The sequence below is a fragment of the Triticum aestivum genome, chromosome 7B, assembly GCF_018294505.1.
Source record: "Triticum aestivum cultivar Chinese Spring chromosome 7B, IWGSC CS RefSeq v2.1, whole genome shotgun sequence".
Classification (NCBI taxonomy): Eukaryota; Viridiplantae; Streptophyta; class Magnoliopsida; order Poales; family Poaceae; genus Triticum; species Triticum aestivum.
Genome location: NC_057813.1, coordinates 710362632 through 710387633, shown reverse-complemented (window position 1 = coordinate 710387633; position 25002 = coordinate 710362632).

The following is a 25002-nucleotide window of genomic DNA, read 5'->3' as shown; positions in this document are numbered from 1 at the left end:
CGAGGAATTCAGTCCTTGGGGCTTGACCGGGCTTCAGAGGCTTCATGAGCACTTCCATGTAATGAGAAGTAAGTTCAGGTTCTTGGTACAGACAACGAGCACCTTCAGGTGGAGGACTGATTGGCAGGGCATGAAGTAATTCAGAGGCCGGTGCCTTATAATGAGTATTCTTGGTCATCTAGTCCAACACCCAAGTGTTGACATCATCAGCATCACCTGTGATGTGCAGCGTTGCGTAGAACTGAAGAATAAGCTCTTCATTCCAATCAACAATGTCAATGCAAAAGTTGAGCAGTCCTGCATCATGAATCACTCTGAGTACTGGAGAGAAGCAAGGCATTGATTCCATATCCATGTGAGGAATATGCGCGTGGTTAAAGACTTTGTCTTTGTTGAAAAGCAGTGACAAATAGAAGTTGGCCTGGCTAGCAGTCCAGAAGTGCTTCCTTCTAAGACGAGCAGAGTCATATGGGTTGAATTCAGTGAAGAAAACATGCTCGCAGAAGAAATCATCATCCTTGAATTTTTTGCTTCTTTGAGAAGGGATCCTTTGGCTTGGGGTGAGGAGTATCGGTCAATTGCATCACCACCTCAGGAATCGCAATCTCAGGTTCCACAGGTTGACGAATTTCAGGCTCTTCTTCAGTTGCAGCCTGGGTCATCAATTCTTCATTTACATTCTCATCAGCACTAGTGGCTGGAATTTCTTCATGGACAGATGGGGTTGCATGAGGTTCTTCAGATCCCATTTGTACTTCAGTAGCAACAGGGGACTGAGGAATTTGTTGAAGTGGAGTGAACAGTGGAGAGTTGGGGTGCTGACTTTCCCAAAAGTCATCATTCAGCACGGGAGTGGTACAACCAATTCCACATCTTCATATGCCATTTCTTCAACGCCGACCTCTTCAGCAGTAAACTGAGGCATAGGCGAGGAAACAACTGGTGTTGAAGGGATTGCATCCACTTCAATTTCTTCATCCAACTGCTCTGACGAAGCAACAGAAGGAATTTCTTCATCTGATCCACTTAGAATCACATAATCTTCATCAAAAGGAACAAGGTCCTTTGATGGCATGGATGAGACAGGAACGACATCAATTGGGTTGTCAAATGAGCTTGTCAATGGCTTCATCTTCTTCGGAGCTGAAGAATCTGATGAAGTTGATGCCTTCCTTTTCTTCATTGTTGCACGCTCTGCAGCCTTGGTCTTCTACACATCTGATGCAGATGGAAGGATTGGGGTTGGCGTTGGTGTTGGTGTTGGTACAGGAGGAGCAGAGGAATTTGGTTCATTTTGTTCAGGCACAACTGATGCAGTTGCCCTGACTTGTTCATTTTCTTCAGGCGCACCACTAGTGGATGCCCTGGCAATTTCTTCATTTTCTTCAGGCGCACCACTAGTGGATGCCCTGGCAATTTCTTCAGCGGCTGGAATGAAGTCATCAGCCCTGGTACTTTCATTTTCTTCAGCAGCCTGATTGTCATCAGCGGTGCTGGCATGTTCTACAGTAGGTTGAACAGATGCTTCAGCCGGAGTGACTTCAATGCGCACAAGAGCAGCAGTTGAAGTGAAAGTCTTCGTCAGCTTGACGAATTGGACCTTGGCGCCCTTACAGTCAGCCCTGTAGGCTTCAAATTCTTTGCTGAGCTTCTTGATTTCAGCTTACAGTGCAATAAGCTGCTCAGGCGAAAGATTGAGGACGTTGTCCTTTAGGTAGCGCTGCTTTTTGTACTACGCTTTCTTCAATGACCTTGCTTGGTCATACTTCCATTTTTCTTCTTCAAGGAAAGCAGTCAAGACATGACTTTGACCAGGAGTGAGGTTCATCTCCGGCAAAGGTGTGTTTGTGTCCTTGTGCCATAAACCAATGAAATCTAGGATCAACTTCGGATCCAGTAACATTGGCACATTGCAGCCTTTGGCTCTAGCAGCCTTGACCTGCCTGTCTCTGATGATGTCGGCAAGTTCTTCATCATCAGCCTCATGATCATCAGATGGCACTTGAAAAGCGACCTGCTTCTTGTGAGGACTTAGTCGAGGGCCTCATCCAGCAGTGGCCTTTTTCTTCAGTAGAGAGGGGCCAGTTGAAGAATTTGGTGCAGCTGAGGAACTTGCAGACTCTCCTGAGGCAATTGAGATGCCTATAGTCCTTTGACATGTGGCGAGATGCACAGGTGTAGAGGATTTTGTTGGAGCAGCTGAGGACTTTGACGGAGGAGCTGAAGACTTTGAAGGAGGAGCAGATTGAGGAATTGGCCGTGAGGGCTCTGAAGAATCTGGCCGTGAGGGCATTGCTTAGGAGCTTGGCCGTGAGGGTATTGAGGTTGAAGCACTTGGCTTGTGAGCTGGATTCTGAGGCATGACCTTCTTTGGCTTGCTTGCAGAGGCCTCAGTAGCAGTAGCAGCAGCAGCAGCAAAGTCTTCATTAAATTTCCTCACTGCTTCTTTTGCCTGTTTGGCCAGTTTGGCCTGGCACTTTGCTCATTCATCAGGATAATCCTCACCGCGCTTGAGGCTGGTGGGGTCTGCCAATTGACTAGGACCCAACGGAGGTCTTGGGCATGGAGGATTGAGAGCGAATTTGTTCATATACTTGGGAGTAACATATCTGTACTCCCTCCATTCCCGTGCCCATCTCCTCTCTATCCTTTGTATGCGCACCTTGCGCTAATTTTTGTCCTCCTTGCCAATTTGGCCTCATCAGGAGTGCAAAAATCCTTGTATATGTCATCAGGGATTCCGAAAGCAGTATTGACCTCAGGCCTCTTTCCACCCTTCTGTGGCTTCTTACCATCAGCCATTTTCTTCAGCTGAGAAATGTGAGCAATAGAATTTTCTGAAAAAGTATGCAACTTTTCTTCGAGGAACGCTGCAAATGAGTTAAGTTGATGAGAACCTAGTGATTCAGCAGTAGACATGAGTACCTGTGAACAGAGTATAGTTGCGAGGAATTTGGAGAGGTCATATGCGTTCTCAGAAGGTTTTTCAAAAAGAATAAGTTTGAGGAATTTGACCAGATGAGTCTTGAAGAATTTCACTAAGCGTGCTTTGTCTTAGGTTCCAGAGTTGTATAGATCGAAGATCCACACAATTGAGGAATCTTGAAGAAAAATTAGTGCTTAGAGAAACGAATCAAGAACAGATGACATGTGAGGTGTTCAGTGTGTGAAGATTTGAAGAATAAACACCTTTGAAGATTTTTAAAAAAACTTTTGAATCAAAGAGGGCAGTAAAAGTAACTTTTAATTACCCCTTGATGAAGAACACGACGAACTGGGAAGTGTAGATGTGAAGTTCGTCAGTTCAGATCTTCCACGCCCTAACTCGGCAGAGGAAGACAGCTACGGCGGTGGCAGAGTGAAGAAATCCGCAGCCGGTGCGAGTACGACGGCGACGAGGTCGAGGCAGTGAAGCTCTTCCTCACCGGCGACGATAGGGTTTGAGAAGCTCGAGCGGGAGTGAGAATGAGCGGAGTATAAACGTAGTGAGGAAGGGGAGGGGGTATTTATAGTCGGAGTAAAAAACTGTACGCCCGAGGAAATCGGACGAACGTGCCCCTGACCCTTCTCGTTCGCTTGACATGTGTCACCCACGTACTGTGAAGTGGCGATCGTGTGAGATCGTGGGTGAATAGAAAAGTATTATCGTGCGATGCGGAACTATTTGAGCGGCAAAACCAAAATTTTAGATAAGATAAGTTAAAAGTTTTGTTTGCAATTTCTTCATCTGACAAGGACACAGTGAATATTTTGAACGAGTTTCAAATAGAACGCACATGAAGAATTTGTGAAAAGATTGGGTTGAGTTTAGCATAGAGGGGGAAGGGTCCGATCACATTCACTTAGCAGAAAACACAGCTTGAAGAATTAGCAATAACTGAATTAGCAATAGCTTGAAGAATTAGCCATTGAAGAATAACGACGGAGACAATGAATACAATGCAAAGTTGAAGAATTTGAACAACCGAGGAATTTCAAAAACTGAGGAAAAACTCAAATTGAAGATTTTCAACTTTTGGTGGTGGCGTAACCACCGTATAAGAAAGCTGATTTCAAACGCCGCATACAATTATCGTAGGGCTCTGAGAATCAATTTCTTCGTTAATTTCTTCACACTTAGAGGGTTAGTCTTCATTGATTGAAGAAAAACGTTATTTTGTGTGTTGCGCATCTAAGTCATCAATTTTGCATAAGAGTTAGGATGATTATCCTTTTCAAAGAACATTCGAAGATTCTAGGATATTTAGCTCACACCTCAACTTGCTAAATCTCTTCTCATCCAAGGGCTTAGTGAAGATATCGGCTAGCTGTTCTTCAATCCGTACATGCTCAATAGAGATTTCGCCCTTCCACACATGATCACGAAGAAAATGATGACGAATCTGGATGTGCTTTGTCTTCGAGTGCTAAACTGGGTTGTGAGCAATCTTGATTGCACTCTCATTGTCACAGTAGAGAGGCACATTTTTCATGTTGACGCCGTAGTCCTTGAGAGTTTGCTTCATCCACAGCAATTGAGCTCAGCAAGAACTAGCAGCAATGTACTCAGCTTCAGCTGTAGATAGTGATACGCAGTTCTGTTTCTTTGAGGACCAACAGATCAAAGATCGTCCGAGGAAATGGCATGTGCCATATGTTGACTTGCGGTCCACACGATCACCAGCATAGTCAGAGTCTGAATATCCAATGAGATCAAAAGCCGAGCCCTTGGGGTACCATAATCCAAGTGTTGATGTGTGAGCTAGATATCGAAGAATATGCTTCACAGCCTTCTGGTGTGATTCCTTCGGTGTAGCTTGAAATCGGGCACACATACAAACACTAAGCTTAATAGCTGGCCTAGATGCACATAAATACAATAAAGAGCCAATCATGGAGCGGTATACCTTTTGATTGAAGTCGATACCATTTTCATCAGCGCATAGATGGCCACTTGTAGGCATTGGAATTTTGACCACTTTGCAATCTTGCATGCCGAATTTTCTCAATACATCTTTGAGGTATTTCTCCTGAGATTGCGCTGTTGACGAATCTGAAGACCTAAAAAGAATTTCAATTCTCCCATCATAGACATTTGATATTGTTCACTCATCATATAGGCAAATTCATCACTATAACGTTGGTCAGTACAGCCAAAGATAATATCATCAACATATATTTGGCACACAAACAATTCATCATCATAAGACTTAGTGAAAAGAGTTGGGTCAAGTGAACCGGGTTTGAAGACTTTCTTCATGAGGAATTCTTTCAAAGTATCATACCACGCCCGAGGGGCCTGCTTGAGGCCATACAGGGCCTTGTTGAGTCTGAAGACTTTGTCAGGATGTTTTGGATCTTGAAAACCTGGGGGTTGAGCAACATATACTTCTTCCTCAAGCTTACCATTGAGGAATGCACTTTTCACATCCATTTGATATAGAGTGATATTATGATGGTTAGCATAAGCAAGTAATATGCGAATAGCCTCAACTCTAGCAAGAGGTGCAAAATTTTCATCGAAATCAATTCCTTCAACCTGTGTGTAGCCTTGAGCTACAAGTCGTGCCTTATTCCTCACCACAAGGCCATTTTCATCTTGCTTGTTGCGGTAGATCCACTTTGTGCCAATGATATTGTGCTTGCAAGGATCTGGACGATTAACCAGTTACCAAAGTTGTTAAGCTCGAACTGATGTAATTCTTCTTGCATAGCTTGAATCCACTCAGGCTCCAGAAATGCTTCATCTACCTTAGTGGGCTCTGTGATAGAGACAAAAGCAAAGTGCCCACAAAAGTTAGACAAATGTGAAGCTCTTGAGCGTGTGAGAGGACCTGGTGCTTCAATGTCATCGATGATTCTCTCAATTTGCACTTCATTTGCAACACGAGGATGAGCAGTTGTCATCGAGGAATTTGATCCGTGTTTTCTTCAGGACCATTTTCCTCAGCACCATTTTCTTCAGGTGCTCCAGCTCGACGTTCTTCACGTTCTGGAATGAATTCTTCAGCAGATTCTTTGGTAGGAATGACATCCTCAGTAGCCTTGAACTTGATAGATTCCTCAGGTGTTGGTTCATCTATCACAGAAGGTAGGTGCTCTCTTTGCGAGCCATTAGTTTCATCGAACCGCACATCTACAGTTTCAACAACTTTGTGAAGAACAATGTTGAAGACTCTGTAGGTGTGCGAGTCCTTTCTGTAACCAAGCATAAAACCCTCATGTGCTTTCGGTGCGAATTAAGAACTGTGATGAGGATCTCTAATCCAACATTTAGCACCGAAGACTTTGAAATAACTCACATTGGGCTTTTTGTCAGTGAGGAGTTCATAAGCAGTCTTCTTGAAGAATTTGTGAAGATATACTCTGTTGATGACGTGGCACGCAGTATCAATTGCATCAATCCAGAAGAGATGAGGTGTCTTGTATTCATCAAGCATAGTGCGAGCCATCTTAGCAAGAGTTCTGTTCTTGCGCTCCACTACGCCATTCTGTTGAGGTGTATAAGGAGAAGATAACTCATGAGTAATACCAAGTTCATCAAGATAGTCATCAAGACCAGAATTCTTGAACTCAGTCCCATTGTCAGTTCTGATGTGCTTGATCTTCACACCAAAGTTGGTTGAAGCCCTCGAGGAAAGTCGTTTGAAGGCTTCCTGCACTTCATGTTTGTAAGTAACAATGTGCAACCATGTGTAACGAGAATAATCATCAACAATAACAAAGCCATATTGAGATGCATCATTTGAAACAGCAGAATAATGATTAGGACCAAAGAGATCCATGTGAAGCAATTCAAATGGTCGAGTGGTAGTCATGATAGTCTTCGCTGGATGTTTGGCCTTGGTCATCTTTCCAACTTCGCAGGCTCCGCATAAATGATCCTTGAGGAATTTGACATTCTCAATGCCAATGACATGCTTCTTCGCAAGCGTGTCCAGATTCCTCATGCCAGCATGACCAAGTCGTCGATGCCATAGCCAGCCTTCTGAAGCTTTTGCAAGTAGGCATACAGCCGGTTGTGGTCCTTAGAGAAATCAACAATGTACAAGTCTCCTCTCCTAAAGCCTTCGAAGACTTTGGAATTGTCAGCTTGCAAGATCACAACACAACGATATTTGCCAAAGACAACAACCATATCGATATCACAAAGCATCGAGACAAACATGAGGTTGTATCCTAAGGACTCGACAAGCATGACTTTGTCCATGTGTCGATCCTTTGAGATTGCAACCCTACGTAGACCCAATTCCTGACTTTTGCCTTTGTCAGCGAAGATGATATGCTTCAGATGCGATGGTGATAAGGGAGCATCCATCAATAGATTCTTGTCACCAGTCATGTGATTCGTACATCCACTATCGAGGACCCACTCATTTGCTTTGGGTTGTTCACCCTGCAGATGAATTAGTTGCAACTTACGAACTCATATACTTCATCAATGAAGAATATGACATCAATATCATCAGATCAATTTCATCGAGCAATAGCACAAATAAAACAGTATGCGGACGTGAGAAATAGAAGTTCATTTCTTCATGATTAGCCTGCATCCTTTCAGGCAATTTCAGGTCTCCAGCAAATTCTTCAGATGTTTTAAGCACGTCTAGAGCCCTGACCCTGGATAAGAGATTAGTTACTTTTCTTTACCACCCACATCTAAAGGGGTGGCAAAGAATTCATCACTCTGCGAGCTCCATATGAGAAAGGTGGCGTAGAAGCCAGTCCACTTCGTTTCACATAAGAGGAGTTAGGATAAGCATATGAATAAGCAGAGAAATTCTTCGAGGACTTATGAACATAATGGTTAGAAGAATAATGTTGATATTCATAGCCCTTAGCTCTTCCCTGCGAAACAGAGGGGTTAACACGATGATGATCATATGAGGATTTTGATCCTTTTGAGGACTTTGATCCATGTGAGGAATTTTGTTCGTATGAGGACTTGGATCCATATGAAGAATTCGGTCCATATGAAGAATTTGATCTGGAGTTCCTATTCTTCACAGGTGGTGTCAGGAGGACATTCACCTGAAGACTTTCAAGGCACCTTTTGGGAACCTAGATTTTATTCATAGGGGAACCGTTCCTGCAGTTAGTGCCAACATATCTAGCAAATACTTCACCATTCTGTTTTTTGAACAGTTTATAGTTGGAGTCAAACGACTCATCAGAAGAATGAGGAGATTCACATGTAAAGCCAGATAAATTGGATGGATCAACTGGAGGTCCCTTTGCAGCAACCCATGAGGTTTCGAGGTACTGCTCAGGCTTCCAATATGTTCCATCAGCATTGAGTTTTCTCTCAAAGGCAATACCCTCTTTCCTAGGGTTTTTGTTTAGAATCTGCTTTTTAAGCACATCACAAAGAATCTGATGCCCTTTGAGGCTTTTGTACATGCCTTTCATGTACAATTCCTTTAGCCCTGTATCATCAGTGATACGAGCCATGTCCTCAGATGAGGAATTAGTGATAGCAGAGACAGATGAAGAATTTGTAGCGTTAGAAGCATTTGAACATTCAGGTGAAGAATTAGCAGTTTCACGTTCAATGCACTTCAAACATGGAGGAACAAATTCTTCCTGAGTAGCGTTGATTTGTTGAGCAAGCAATGAATCGCGCTCCTTCTGAAGATCTTCATAACTCACTCTTATCTTCTCAAGATCTTGCTTTCTTTGAAGAAATTCATAAGAAATATTCTCGTGATCGGATAAGAGAGTGTTATGATGACCTTGAAGGTTGTCAAACTTAGACTGGAGTCTCTGAAGATTTTCAGTCAAGTCTTTAGTGCGATCCATTTCTTCACCCAACATATCATCACTTTTGTCTAGCATGTTTTGAACCTTTTCAATAGCCTTTTGTTGTTTCATAGCAATCTTAGCAAGTTTAGAGTAGCTAGGCTTGAGGTTTTCATCAGATTCATCCTCACTAGATTCAAAGGAGGGGTATTTAGTTACCTTGGCACCCTTTGCCATGAAGCAATAGGTGGGAGCTTAGTCATCATTGCCTTCATCATCATTGTTGCTGATGCCATTTTCTTCAGAGTTGAAGATAGACTTGCTGACGAATGCAGTAGGGAGAGCTAGGCTAGCCACACCGGACTCAGACTCCTCAGAAGCCTCCTCTTCCTCATGTTCCTCAGATTTAGCCTCAGAATCCATTTCCTTGCCAATGAATGCCCGAGACTTCTTGGAGCTGCTCTTCTTGTGAGATGAAGATTTTGAGGATTTTGATGGCAAAGACTTTGAAGATTTCTTCTTCTTCTTGGCATCATCAGAACGGTAATCCTTGTATTTTTTCTTCTTTAATTCCTTATCCCACTGAGGACAATCTTGAATGTAGTGACTAGGCTTTTTGCATTTGTGGCATAGCCTTTTCTTGTAGTCACTGGATGAGGAATCATTACTCCTTGAGGATTTTCCAAAGCGACCACGTCTTGAGAACTTCTGAAATTTCTTCACGATTAGTGCTAGTTCCGGGCCCAGTTCATCAGGATCACCAAGGCTGCTGCCAGAGTCTTCACCTTCAGACTCAGAGACTGCCTTGGCCTTCAGAGCACGTGGTCTGCCATAGCTTGAACCATAGAGATCTCTCTCCTCGGCCAGCTGGAACTCATGAGTGTTTAGTCTCTCAAGGATATCAGCAGGATCAAGTGACTTGTAATTAGCACGTTCTTGAATCATCAGTGCCAGAGTATCAAATAAAGAATCAAGCGATCTCAGCAATTTCTTCACCACCTCATGGTCGGTGATGTCAGTGGCACCAAGTGCTTGAAGCTCATTTGAGATGTCAGTGAGGCGATCGAAGGTCTGTTGAACATTTTCATTGTCGAGTCTTTTGAAGTGGTTGAAGATATTGCGAAGAACGTCAACACGAGAGTCACGTTGAGTTGAGACTCCTTCATTCACTTTGGACAGCCTATCCCAGATAAGCTTAGTAGTTTCCAAAGAACTCACTCTTCCATACTACCCTTTGCTCAGTTGGCCACATATGATGTTCTTCGCTTGAGAATTGAGTTTCTTGAATCTCTTCACATCAGTAGCGTTCAGAGAAGGTGTGACTGAGGGAACACCATTTTCCACAACATACCGGAGATTGTTATTAATTGCGTCAAGATACATTCGCATCTTATTCTTCCAGTATGGTAGACCGTTCCATCAAAGGTAGGACACCCAGCAGAGACCTTGATCATACTTGCGGTCGACGTAACTAAAACTCCAGGCGGTTAAACCAAAATCACACAGAACAAGGGAGTACCTTGCTCTGATGCCAATTGAAAGTGCGTTATATCGACTAGAGGGGGTGAATAGGCGATTTTTATGAATTCTTCACCGGGGAATTAGCTGGTGAGGAAATTCCTTAGTGAAGAACTACTTGCAGCGGAATAAGTACTCAGAAGTAAACATAACAGAACACAAGCATAGTCATCATGATGAAATGAAGACAAGCACAGAGTACAGAAAGAGTAAACACAGGATAACACAAGATGAGGACGGACAGACTGAAGAAATAGAACTGAGGAAAGTGAGAAAGTCTTCAGTCAAAGTCTACAAATAGATATGAACAAGCACACAACAAGTGAAATGGGGAATTGAAAGAGATGAGGAAATAGAACCAGTAAGCTTGGTGAAGACAATGATTTGGTAGACCAGTTCCAACTGCTCTCTCAGTTGTACATCTGGTTGGAGCGGCTAGGTATTTAAACCAAAGGACACACAGTCCCAGACACATAGTCCTCACCGTATTCTCCATGAGCTAAAGTCACACAGACCTCGCCCAATCACTCGTGGTAAGTCTTCAGGTGACTTCCAGACCTTCACAAACTCGGTCACTCGGTGATCCACAATTCCTCTTGGATGCTCTAGACCTTGACGCCTAACCGTCTGGAAGAAGCACAGTTTTCAAAGGTAACAAGTGTCAGATCCACGCAGGATCAATCTCTTCAGTGATGCTCAATCACTTTGGGTTTAAAGGTGTTTGGGTTTGGGTTTTGGGTTTTCCTCTCTTGATGTTTTTTGCTCAAAGTCCTCGGAGGATGGGATGCTCTCAAATGACATGTGTCAGTTTCTCTCGGAGCAGCAAACCAACTAGTGGTTGTAGGGGGTGGCTATTTATAGCCTAGAGAGCAGCACGACATGATAAGACAAAAATGCCCTTCAATAATATGACCGTTAGGTGGGTAGATATTTTGGGACAGCTGGCGCGTAGCACAACAATGGTCGGAATTTTGACTCTCAATTTCCTCAGGGCTATCATGTTCCTCACTGTGTAGGCAATCCGCACTGGCGAATTCCTAACTCCTCAGTCAGAAAAAATTCCTCAGAGACCAGAAGAACTTCATCTCTGTCACTGAAGAATTTGACTGAACTGTATGAGATTTCCAATGGCTTCACTCGAAGGGATTGGTAGGTGTAGGATTTTGAGTTGAGCATCACATGGAAATTTTTCCTCAGAGTCATCTGGATTGATGTAAATCTTACATCGACGTAACTCTTTACGATGAACTCTTTATCACCACCATAACCGATAAATACTTCTTTAGTCCTCTTAGGTAACTACTTTTGGGTTCTACGGTAGGGTGCGTTGACTGCAAATTAAAATTTCCTATGTGCAGAGCATCCAGGAACATGCTAGAGGAGATGGATCACAGTTTGTTACCACTAGACGCGCAGTGCCGTGCAGCGGAAGTAGAGTTGAAGCAGCGCATTCCCGGAGTCGCCTCACGTTCCCGGAGTCGTCTCCTCCTTGCCGATTTCCCACGTAGCCGATCGGATCCCGCGAAAAGGTTCGCCTGAGCGGCACAAGTGCACCGCCTCTAACGATATCCGCACGTGCAGGAGGAACATGGTGCGGCGGACTGCTAGGTCTGATCACACAACCGGCGGCGAGTGGAGGTGGCTAGTTGCAACACATGCTAAGCCCTAATGACGACGTCGAAGCCCTAATGACGACGCCGGAGAGTGGAGGTGGCCTGTCCTCGACTGCTATAATTGAATATTGTTCTGTTTCATTTCGTTTGAAATGGACCAGTGTTCTTTTCATCTATATATAGAACTACTAGATACAAGCGTAAACATGTGAATAGTTTGTTCTGAAGTTGAAGTTCTAGTTCAGTTTTTACATTGGTTTGTTTTGGATTAGTCTGAGGCCAACTCCAATGCACCGACGCATTTGGTCCGCACGTGTCCGTTTGGATTGAAAAACGGCCAGAAACGCCAGCCCAATGCACCTATGCAAACAGACTAGCGTCTATTTTTCTGTCTGCCGCAACCCATTTCCCAAACGCGTCGGAGCGGACACGGCGCGGACGAGCGTGACGCCTGTCGTGGTTCTAAGTCTGACAGTAGAATAGGGGTAGTATAACGGAGCATGATCTATCGAGATGCATATGGGTGACACGGTGGTTTTAGCGAGTTCGGGCCTCTCACGGTGGAGATAACAACCCTACGTCTCGTGCTCCGGAGAGGCTTTGTTTTATCTGAGTATATATCTGGAGATTACAATGTGTGTGAGCGAGAGGGACGGATCCCCATGCCTGAGCTTAAGTCCTGAGACCAATGGTGAAAAGAGAGAGAGGTGGAAGCAGAAGCCCCCCTTAGTCTAGTGCTGGGGGTGGCTTATATAGAGTGCGCCACCCCCTCACCTCCTACGTTACAAAGTGGGGTATGAATGCCATAATGCCAGCCCACCATTAAGCCCTCACTATTAGAAAGATGCCGACTGCCTTGCTGCCTGCTGGTCTTCGTATATCCGAGTGAGTCGTACGGTCGAGTGGTGAACCGTCATCCGAGTGGATGATATGTTGCTTGGTCGAGTGGATAGTGTGTCTATATGAAATTGACCTGGACCCACATGTTGTGTGGACCCCATGCTTCATGATATTTCGACCCTTCGTGGGCCTACCTGTTATGTATATCCCCAACATTAGCCCCCGAATCGATTGCGATTTTGCAGAACGAGTTGGTGTAAGACACAGTTTGGTCCGAGTGATTACAGAAATACTCGGTACATGTCGCCGTGCTTTCAGACAACCAAGGTTTGAACAAAATCTCAATGGATTCCGGCACCATGCTTCCCGACTAATCGAGGTAAGTGTCTTTGAGGAGCAACTTGGTGACATTCGTTCATCTCTCAGGAGAGGTTTAACTCATGATCTGAGTATGGGTGTGTCATTAAATCTGTGCGACCGGATTGACACATGGACTGTTCTCTTAGAGAGATGCCATTCTTATCCCGGAGGAACGTCAATACGAGTCGGTTTTAGATCCACACTTGTGAGTTTCACACTTTGAGTCCTAGAAGAAGGCTCAAAACAGGTCCACGGAGGAGCGTTAAACTCGCCTTATAGAATATTTTTTGGAGTGATTTGGAGCTGGGCCTGCATCGAGTAACTGATTACTCAGAATTTCTTCACGCCTGGAACGTGTCTTTTTTGTTGTTTGGCCGTCACTCGGGTTGGGCGGACCGTTCCGAGTGGATATCATTCCAGTGGGGGCACGCTGAGTGCACCCACTGGGTGTAGTCCCCAAGACTGCTGTCGACTGCGGGCAGTCGGCGGGAGTCTTAGAGCCTGTCTTTTTGTTGTTGTTTGGCCGTCACTCGGGTTGGGCGGACCGTTCCGAGTGGATACCATTCCAGTGGGGGCACGCTGAGTGCACCCACTGGGTGTAGTCCCCGAGACTGCTGTCGACTGCGGGCAGTCGGCGGGAGTCTTAGAGCCTGTCTTTTTGTTGTTGATACTGATCGAACTTGTTCTTCACTCAGGTTGGGCGGACCGTTCCGAGTGGATACCATTCCAGTGGGGGCACGCTGAGTGCACCCACTGGGTGTAGTCCCCGAGACTGCTGTCGACTGCGGGCAGTCGGCGGGAGTCTTAGAGCCTGTCTTTTTGTTGTTGATACTGATCGAACTTGTTCTTCTCTGACTCGGAGGTCGAGTAATACTGGAGATGGGTTTGCATCGAGCAAAATGTTTCTTTCTGAGTCCTCTTCCAGTGGGGGCACGCTGAGTGCACCCACTGGGTGTAGTCCCCGAGCCTCTGTCGGACTAGATGAGTCTGGCAGAGGGTTTAAGTCTCTCGGTAAACCTCCATGCAGTTGGCATGGCAAACATCTTTGTCTGGAATTGAATCAATCGGATGGATGCGTAACGAGGTGGTTGTACGAACGATGAGTAAGGTCGCCTGTACGATTCAGCGATGGCGCTTCATTTTTACCCTTTTGGATGAAAAGGGGTATTTATCCAAGTGGACGTGCTTCACTTATAGATCTTCGGCGAACCGAGCATGTATGGTCAGAAGAATATCTTGATGTGACCAACAGGTTGACCAAATGGGCGCAACCCCTGAGGGTGACATGGCCAACTGCCGCGCGTAGCCCCCGAGTGATGCTCGAAGGAGGTAAGCTTGCTACAGAGTGTGATATGAGGTTTGACCATATGAGTAACTTAGCCGTTCCCGTGCTGGGGGTGTAGAGGTAAAGACATGTCCAACTGATGGTGACGCGCGGGGCGGCCGAGGAGCGAGGACGTGTATGACCGAGTGGCGATGCGCGGGGCGGTCGAGGGGCGAGGACGTGTCAAAACCGAGTGGCGCCGCGCGGGGCGGGCGAGTGGTGAAGACGTGCAGAACCAAGTGGAGACGCGCGGGGCGGACGAGTGATGAAGACGTGCGCAACCGAGTGGCGACGCGCGGGGCGGCCGAGTGGTGAAGACGCGCACAACCGAGTGGCGACGCGCGGGGCGGCCGAGTGATGAAGACGTGTGCAACCGAGTGGCGATGCGCGGGGCGGCCGAGTGCTGAAGACGTGCAAAACCGAGTGGCGCCGCGCGGGGCGGGCGAGTGGTGAAGACGTGCAGAACCAAGTGGCGATGCGCGGGGCGGCCGAGTGGTGAAGACGTGCGCAACCGAGTGGCGACGCGCGGGGCGGCCGAGTGGTGAAGACGCGCACAACCGAGTGGCGACGCGCGGGGCGGCCGAGTGATGAAGACGTGCGCAACCGAGTGGCGACGCGCGGGGCGGCCGAGTGGTGAAGACGCACACAACCGAGTGGAGATGCGCGGGACGGCCGAGTGATGAAGACGTGTGCAACCGAGTGGCGACGCGCGGGGCGGCCGAGTGAAGGACTAAGTGTCCAGCTGAGTGGCAAAAATGGTCCTTGAAGGAGTTAGCCAGATGCTTTTGAAGCTGATGTAGCGACAAGGTCGGTGTAGTGTGGCTGTGGCGCAACAAGACCGGTGCGACAACTGAATTTGAGTAGGAACGAAGATGGCACGCAGAGTGTCTGAGTGATTATGAAATTTGTCAAAGTGACGGATCGAATGTATTTGTTGAAGTGAAGGGTCTGATTGGTGATGAAGTACTCGACCACTTAGGAGAGTGTCATTCCAAATGAGATGCAGCCCCCGCGTGCGGCGTAGCCCCCGAGCATACTACAGGCTTCGACAACGGACATGTCGGAATATGAGAAATATAGTTTTGAATGGATGATTTGTAATTCATCGAGTCGGATTTGGGTAAAGATGAGGAGAAGCTTCCGAGTGATGCTCGGAAGAAGCAAACTCGCAAAAGAGTGAAGTGTGAAGTTTAATTATGAAAGGGACTTATCTGTCTCATGCCCGACGAGGTCTATATCATTGATATGATGAAGAGAATTCCATAGAGGGGTTGGCCGGACGTGTTTGAAATCAACAGGGCGACAAAGTCAGTGTTGTGGTGCGTTAGGACCAGTATGGAGACCGAGTCCGAGCAGCGATGAAGTTGGCGCGTAGGACCGTCGAGTGATCGCGGTAACTTGTGTAAAAAATGGCACAAGTCAACACAATAATTTCTTGAGGAAATTTGATGTGTGCTGAAATGATTTGTGTGAATAACACCCATAGACACCCGCTGGGAGTGCAAGGGGCTTGCTGGTTGACCAGCAAAAGTTTAAAAGAGCGAAGGATTCGTTCGCACTTGTCGAAGCGAGAAATCCTACTGAACTTGTTGGAATACTGGCTAAAATAAAACGGAAGTGTAGTGTTTTGACTGAGTTGCAGCCCCGGAGGACCGATGCAAACTCGAAATGAAGAACGACACATGGTGTTCGTGAATGATATATGCGAAAAAAGGAAGTTGGACTTCGAAGTCACATAACCAGTACTAAGCAAGTATGTGAAAATAAGCAGTCGAGCGTACAGGTACACTCGGTGGTGTGGCCTCCGAGTGAACCTGATGTGTGAATTATGGAATACTCGGGAAGACGAAAATAACAGAATGTAAAATGACTTAGCTGTCTGAAGGCGCGCAGGGCGGTCGAGTGGTGATGAGGTGACCAACCGATTGGCGACGCGCGGGGCGGCCGAGTGCTGATGAGGCGATCAACCAATGGCGACGCGCAGAGCGGCCGAGTGGTGATGAGGTGACCAACCGAGTGGCGACGCGCGGGGCGGCCGAGTGGTGATGAGGTGACCAACCGAGTGGCGACGCGCGGGGCGGCCGAGTGGTGATGAGGTGACCAACCGAGTGGCGACGCACGGGGCGGCCGAGTGGTGATGAGGTGACCAACCGAGTGGCGACGCGCGAGGCGGCCGAGTGGTGATGAGGTGACCAACCGAGTGGCGACGCACGGGGCGGCCGAGTGGTGATGAGGTGACCAACCGAGTGGCGACGCGCGGGGCGGCCGAGTGGTGATGAGGTGACCAACCGAGTGGCGACGCGCGGGGCGGCCGAGTGGTGATGAGGTGACCAACCGAGTGGCGACGCGCGGGGCGGCCGAGTGGTGATGAGGTGACCAACCGAGTGGCGACGCGCGGGGCGGCCGAGTGGTGATGAGGTGACCAACCGATTGGCGACGCGTGGGCGGCCGAGTGGTGATGAGGTGACCAACCGAGTGGCGACGCGCGGGGCGGCCGAGTGGTGATGAGGTGACCAACCGAGTGGCGACGCGCGGGGCGGCCCAGTGGTGATGAGGTGACCAACCGAGTGGCGACGCGCGGGGCGGCCGAGTGGTGATGAGGTGACCAACCGAGTGGCGACGCGCGGGGCGGCCGAGTGGTGATGAGGTGACCAACCGAGTGGCGACGCGCGGGGCGGCCGAGTGGTGATGAGGTGACCAACCGAGTGGCGACGCGCGGGGCGACCGACCGGTGACGAAGTGACCAACCGACGGCGGCTGAGTGGCGACGGGCAGAGCGTCCGAGTGAAGCAGACGCGTCCGGCGGTGTGGCGACGAGCGGGCGTCCGAATGAAGTAGACGCATTCCGCGGAGTGACGAGGCACGGGACGTCCGAGTGAAGTAGACGCGTCCCGCGGAGTAGCGTTACGTGGAATGACCAGGCACGGGACGTTTGAATGAAATAGACGTGTCCCGCGGAGTGATGAGTGGACAGTCGAGTGTTGAAGACGCGTCCAGCAGCTGAGCGACGGCGCGCGGGCGGCGTTGAGTGACGAAGCGCGGGCGGCCGAGTGATGCTGGCGTGTCCACCTGACAGAAGTCGACGAAGACTGTCCAGCCGAGCGACGAAGACTGTCCAGTCGAGTGGGTAAGTCGATGAAGACACTGGCCTCATTCCTCTTCCGAGTGGCCGGGTACTTGTTCCTCCAAGCTCGTCCTGATCGAAGTAGAGCGCCACCAGCCCACAGAGGGAGGAGCAGCCGTGCGCTCGGGGTGTGGCCGGCCTTCATTGCAACAGGGCTGCTTCCGGTAGTTCACGTCGAACGAAGTGGCAGCGCTGCCGGCTATCATGCTTCGTGGCTCGGCGGAGCCGGGCCGCCAGCCAACTTGACAGACGCTCAGCCCGCGACTCCACCATGGGAGCCACCACCAGTCCGCGACCGAGCGCCGGTGAAAGAGAGACGAACTGTCACGCGTGCGGGGGTACGGCCAGCCTCCACTTCCACCACGGGAGTCACTGGAGCAGCACTCGGTCGGAAACGTTGCCGCGGCGCGAAGGCTGCCGTTGATTAGCTGACTCGGCGCAGGAATCCCATGTTGTCGATTGCTGCGTCTCTCCGCTCGGGGCCACCAGAAAGACGAAGAAGACGTTAGGATGCATTGATGGAGTTGCCCATATCCAGGACATGTACGTGCATGCAGGAGGGGTTAATTAGTGGTAATTAAGCAAAATGCGTTACCGTTCATGCATGTAAGGGAAGTTTCCTTCTTCCATGGGCCATTTATCTCCCTGCCGATTTATTGCCGCATCGTGGCCTTGTGCCCTGACTGCAGACGTTGCAGCAGGCTAGCAGACGCCGGCGGGAGGAGCCGCTGCGCATGGCGGGCGCGGCCAGCCCTGACACCTGCGCCGCGTCGGGCCAGCGCCACTACCGCGGAAGCCACGGCGGGGCCGCGACGCCTGTAGGAGGGCTCGCCGTTTGCGGCTAGCGTGACCGGCCTCGGACAGATGCGCCGTGTGGAGCACACCGTCCATGCGGCGCCCTGCCGTGCTGGAAGCCGGGCAGATGGTCGAAGAGACCATGGTCAAGCAGGCGGTCGAGGGAAGGAGCGGGCCGACGATGATGGAGTCGATGGAGCGGTTGCAGAGGACGTAGACTTCCCCAAACATCCGTGCGGAAGCCGGATCGTCGGTCGAGACTGCTCTGTGGTCGCGTTTCACTGCTCGAGGAGCCGGAGCCGTGCGCCGTCGGAGTCGCACTTCAACGCCCGCGGAGCTGGGCCGAGTGCCGGCATTGGGGCCTCGTCGCCCGAGGAGCCGGATCGACCGCCGGCCGTCGTGCTCCGCAGGCCGAAGAGCCAGGCACAGCGTTAGCGGCTGTGCGTGTGTGGGCGCTCGGCAACGGCGTCCGTAGATGAGGCCGAAGATGACGACATGCGGACAGCGGCGCTTCATCGTCCGGGAGCCAAGCCACCAATCGGTACAAAGGGAGGCATCCTTTTGTATGAGCTCGTGTGCATACAGAAGAAAAACAAACAATCGTTAGATCAATGGTAGATTGTAAAGAACAAGATAGTATGGAATGGGACTTCCTGATCCCTCTGTATGAAGAGTGTCATGTCTCTCCTGTGGATGGAGTGATGTCTGGACCATCTTGGATCAAACCCTCCATTGATGATTGTTGATCGACGAACGAAGATCGAAGAAACAAAAACCATTTGCATCATGGTTCGATAGACGCCATGCCCCACGGTGGGCGCCAACTGTCGTGGTTCTAAGTCTGACAGTAGAATAGGGGTAGTATAACGGAGCATGATCTATCGAGATGCATATGGGTGACACGGTGGTTTTAGCGAGTTCGGGCCTCTCACGGTGGAGATAACAACCCTACGTCTCGTGCTCCGGAGAGGCTTTGTTTTATCTGAGTATATATCCGGAGATTACAATGTGTGTGAGCGAGAGGGACGGATCCCCATGCCTGAGCTTAAGTCCTGAGACCAATGGTGAAAAGAGAGAGAGGTGGAAGCAGAAGCCCCCCTTAGTCTAGTGGTGGGGGTGGCTTATATAGAGTGCGCCACCCCCTCACCTCCTACGTTACAAAGTGGGGTATGAATGCCATAATGCCAGCCCACCATTAAGCCCTCACTATTAGAAAGATGCCGACTGCCTTGCTGCCTGCTGGTCTTCGTATATCCGAGTGAGTCGTACGGTCGAGTGGTGAACCGTCATCCGAGTGGATGATATGTTGCTTGGTCGAGTGGATAGTGTGTCTGTATGAAATTGACCTGGACCCACATGTTGTGTGGACCCCATGCTTCATGATATTTCGACCCTTCGTGGGCCTACCTGTTATGTATATCCCCAACAACGCCCTCCCTTGTTCTCCTCATGGCTCGCCTGTGCATCGAACATTCTCCCCCCCCCCTCCACACTTGAGTTCCCCACCATCGTCGCTGCCTCCCACTCCTGACCACTTGAACACCACTCAGGTCGCCGCCACGTCCAACCAATTCCCCCCGCGACACCTTCCCGCCATCGTCGGAGCACGCGCCGACACGGTGCTTCACCGCCACCGGCACCACCCTCGCATCCATGTTTACCTCGGCATTGAGGACCTGGATAGGCTTGTTGCCGACACGAGGGAGAGGATGGTGCCCTTCTCCGTCCGCTACACCACCATGCCCGCAAGCGTCAACACCTGCAAGGTGTTCAACCTGTTGCCCACAAGATACTTTGGACAACGGGGATGAGTTCTTTTACTGTAATGTCATATGTTCATTGGATGATTCATCATCCGACGATGAGGATATTGTGGTTTCTACTTTGGTCTTTAGTGATAACATTTCTAGGGAGCAACCGAGGTTTAGGGGGTCATTTCCGGGCATGTAGATCTCGACCCTTTCAGGCAGGAGGGCTCCATTTTTAGATGTTTCTTTGAGTTTTGTTAGAGTTTGTATCCTGTTCAGGAAGGCGAGACAATGACGGATTACTGAAGATGGTATAAGGTTCTCCTCGCCTAGCCCTGTCCCAGTGGTGCGTTTAGCATCTTCAGAGGGCATGTGGAGGTGTGTCTCATGCGAAAATTGCATGATTCAGCCAGGGATTGTCTTTGGAGGATCTACTCGGATCAGATTTTCGTTCATCTATGTTTGGGTGTCTCTGGGTTGAATCCTTCCAATCTACACGTCTCTTAATCGGCGGCGGTTCTTATTCTAGTGTGCTGGTCTTATTGGTTCTTAGCACAACGACTCCATGATTGTCTACTACAACAAGTTTTGCCTGGCTCCGGCGAGGTAGAGGCGATGATGGCGGCGTGTCTTCAGCTCGCTTTAATGCTTGTAGTCATCACTAGGTAGTCTACGGATCTGGATGTAATTCTTATTATTTCCAGTGTTTGTTGTATTCTCATGATTGAACATGAACAGATCGGAAGTTTTCCTGCCAAGAAAAACACGGCTCATGTTGTAGAGTCATTGCAGCACGGCCTTACAAACGGGGTCGGTTGCGGACAAGTCAACCAAGGAGAGCGGCAGCTGGATCTGCAACACGACACATGTTGTAGACATGCTGAGTGCAACACAACTCATGTTGCACTGGTGGAAGCGGTCGTAACCCAGGCCAGGGTGCAAACACGACACATGATACATACATGTTGAGCACAACATAGCTAGTGTTGCATTGGTGGAAGCGGTCGCAACCCAGTCCAGGAGTGCAAACACGGCACATGTTGCAGACATGCTGAGCGCAACACGACTCATGTTGCATTAGTGAAAACAACCCAGGCCAGGGTGCAAACATGGCACATGTTGCAGACATGCTGAGTGCAACACGGATCGTGTTGCATTGGTGGAAGTGGTCGCAACCCAGGCCCGGGTGCAAACACGACACATGTTGCAGACATGCTGAGGGCAACACGGCTCATGTTGCATTGGTTGAAGCGGTCATAACCCAGGCCAGGGTGCAATCACGTGCATGTTGCAGACATGCTGAGCACAACACGACTCATGTGGCATTGGTGGAAGAGGTCGCAACCCAGGCCATGGTGCAAACACGGCTAGCATTGCAAACCCCCGAGCACATCATGAGCTATATATGTTGAGAATGGCTGAGGCGTAACTTGCTAACACGGTAGGTGTTGGATAGCTATCTTCTGCATCATCAGGCGGGTGTGGAGGTGACGGATCAGAACGTATCATATCACCCCACCGAGGTGTAGCGTGTCAAATATAATTTGTACATAAGAATATGCTCAGTCTGTTTTTTTATTTTAAATTGGGCCATTTGCATTTCTGTCCCTAACTCGAACCACCTAATCATATATACCCCTAATTCCAAAGCCTGCTCAAAATGCCCCTCCGCCGTCATGTGCCCTTATAGAAATGCCCCTCCAAGCCGTTTCCGTCCAGTCAAGGCTGTTTGACCGCTAACGCGCCATTTCTTTGACATTTTTACCCCTCCTTCTTACATCTGGGCCCAACTAACCGGTTCACCCTCTCTCCCCTCTTTCTTCTTCCTCGCGACGACAAGGGCATTTTTGAGCAATAACTGGATCGGGCGTTTCTGCGGTCGAAGAGAGAGGGACAGGCCAGGCACGGCGTGGTGAGCGATGGGTACATCAGGCACGGCGGGCATGTTCTCCACGATCTCGTTGGTGGCCGCCAATGTAAGTTTCAGTGTTGATTTGGGCGATATTGCGCTATTAGGGTTCATCAATTTGGGTTGCCCTTTGCTGATAGGTTGATGGCGTCGGGATAGTTCAGTTTCAATCGGAGTTTTACATCCCCGATATGACATTCTATGGCCTTGAGGTTCGGTCGTCGCGGCGGTGCCCTGGTCACGGGCTTATTCCTGCTCATCGCGTCGCCTGGGGAGGAGCAAGCTCTGGCAGAAGGTTTCTCGGCTGCCCTCTTGATGTAAGTTTTTTTTGCTTTTGTAAGCTTGAATTGATTCTGCTCTTTCTCCTCTTTCTAATTCGATCATTGATTTTGCAGCTTCCTGATGAATGTGACTGGGTTGTCTGGATTGACCCGCCATCGACCGAACATGTTGGCCGTGCATTTGAGGAGCTTCATGCAGGATTGGAGAAGAGCTGGCTAAAAGCTCATTTAGAGAGGAGGGTGATGTATCTAACAGAGATGAGCAAGAAACTGAAGCTGAAGATGAAGAAGAGGAACGAGGTTATGCAAGCCTGGGGATTGATCATAGTTCTTGGTATTAGCATGTTGGCCACATTTGTTTCTAGGTGGTCTAATAATCCATACTAAATGGATTTCTTTTTGTAGTGTATGCTTTGATGGAGCTTAGTTTGGGAATGTATTATCCCAGAACAATGTTGTGATTTGGGAATGATGTGATATTTCTATTTGGTAATGACTGAAGAATCTTGCTTGGCATTTTGAAAGTAGCAGCTCAAATGAAACTAGCAGCTGACCAAATGATCTGTTGTGACAAAATAGCATTTCACAAATATTTAAAAGTAGCAGCTCACAAGATAGCATCTCACAAATAGCATAAGTTCATAATAGCATTGCACATTCAAGATAGCAGCTCCCAAGTTTAGCATTACATACGTTCATAATTCCAGTATCACACTTAAGCTAATAGCTAACAAGTTCATAAATAGTTCTTAAACAACAAAAACAACACACTTAACATAGCAGCTAACAAGTTCATAGATCTTTCATCTTCTTGCTCCTGGTGTTGCAAGCAGGGTTAGTTAAGAGCCTTGAACTCCTCCTTGTGGTGACCGTTTTGCTCACTTCTTTGCTTAGCTGGTTGCTTCCAGTTACAGATCCTACTGTAGGATCTGGTGCATACTTGAGCCTCTTCTTGGCTGGTGACATCCCTCTGTCAGCTGCCTTTTTGTAGTTCTTTCTTGGGCTACAATTGAGAACATTAAATGAAGCAAAAAAGGAAATGAGAACATTAAATGATGCAAAAATTGAAATGATAACATATGTAGCAATTGCACCTTACAGCTGATGACACTGTTGGTGCATCTGTAGCAATGGCAGCATCAGGTTCAACCTCTTTAGCATTTTCAGCATCAGGTTCAACCTCTGTAGCATTTTCAGCATCAGTTTCCACCTCTATAGCATTTTCAGCATCAGTTTTAGCATCTAAAGGTTCATCTGTTGCATTTTCAGCCCCCAGTGCTCTTCCTCGAAAGCTGGGTCAATGGATTCTTTGCAGTGAGTGGCACGATGGGCAAGCCTTCCACGCCTGCCACATTTCTTTCTCCTCCCTCCAAGTCCTTTTCCCTCAGATTTTGCCCTAATTCTTCCTAGGTCTACCAGGGGCCCTGTTTTGCAATGGAGCAGACAATTTAAACCCAGGGTCCACCACATCCCACTGTTGTTTGCCCTCCATTGTAGGCAAATTTTCAGCATAAGTAGCATTGAACCTAGCAACAGAAAAGTACTCATGTACATACTGATCAATCTCACTTACTGGGCCTCTCATTGAAGTAATAAAATACAAAGCATGTATGCAAGGCTGTCCAGTTAACTGCCACTTTCTACAACTGCAATTCCTAGTTTCCAAATTTACTGGATATCTCCACTCTCTCTTTTCCTTGTCAACTGTTGTAATCTCTGCCTCATATGTGCTTCTTTTCACTATCTCCATATCAAGGTCCTTAGATTTTGCATGAAGCATTTTCATGACTTTGGGGATTATGATGTGGCCAATGAATGTAGCAGCTGCAATCTGCTGTCTGAGATCAAACTTTTCCATTATAAATTGTCTTATTTTGTCTAGCAAGTCCACAATGTGTACACCCTTCCATTTTCTAATCTTTGAATTGAAGGACTCAGCTAGATTGTTATTAACAAAATCTATTTTGCACACTTCATTGAACAGTGACCTTGCCCATAGCTTGGTGTGATGCTCCTCTAAGTACTCTTTCACACCAGCCTTACTGTGCAATTGCCTAAGATGGTAGTTGTGTTTCTTTATGTTGTATGTTAATGAGCTGGGCCATAAATTTTCATCAAAGAATTTTCCTCTAAACTTTTTTGTGAAATTTGCAGCCAAATGCCTCATGCATTCTCTGTGCTCCACACCTGGGAACACAGCTTCCACTGCAGTCTCCAGGCCTTTGCATGCATCAGTGTGGATAACAAGACCTGGTGGGTGTCCTATAAGCTCTCTTAAATTCTGGAAAAACCAAGTCCAACTCTCTATATTTTCACCCTCTACAACTCCATATGCAACTGGGAAGATCCAGTTGCAAGCATCCACAGCACATGCACTAACTAGTTGCCCTCTAAATCTGCCATTCAATGCAGTGGCATCTACTGCAAGATAAGGCCTACACCCATTCAAAAACCCTTGCCAGCATGCTTTGAAAGAAACAAATACTCTTCTAAAGCACTCTTTCTGTCTACTCTTCCCATTCAGTTTGTACTGTACAGTGTGTTTATCAATGCTAACTACACTGCCAGGAGATGCTTTCTCCACTTCTGCCTTGAAGGTATACAATAACTGAAAAGAGTCAACCCACTTACCATAGATATTGTCAAGTGCCATTTGCTTCCCATAGAATACTCTCATATATGGAACTGCCAGGCCATACTTCTTCTTCAAATTTTTCTGCAATTCTGTTGGTCCCACTTCTGAATCCTCTAAAATCCAGGTCTTCACAGCAT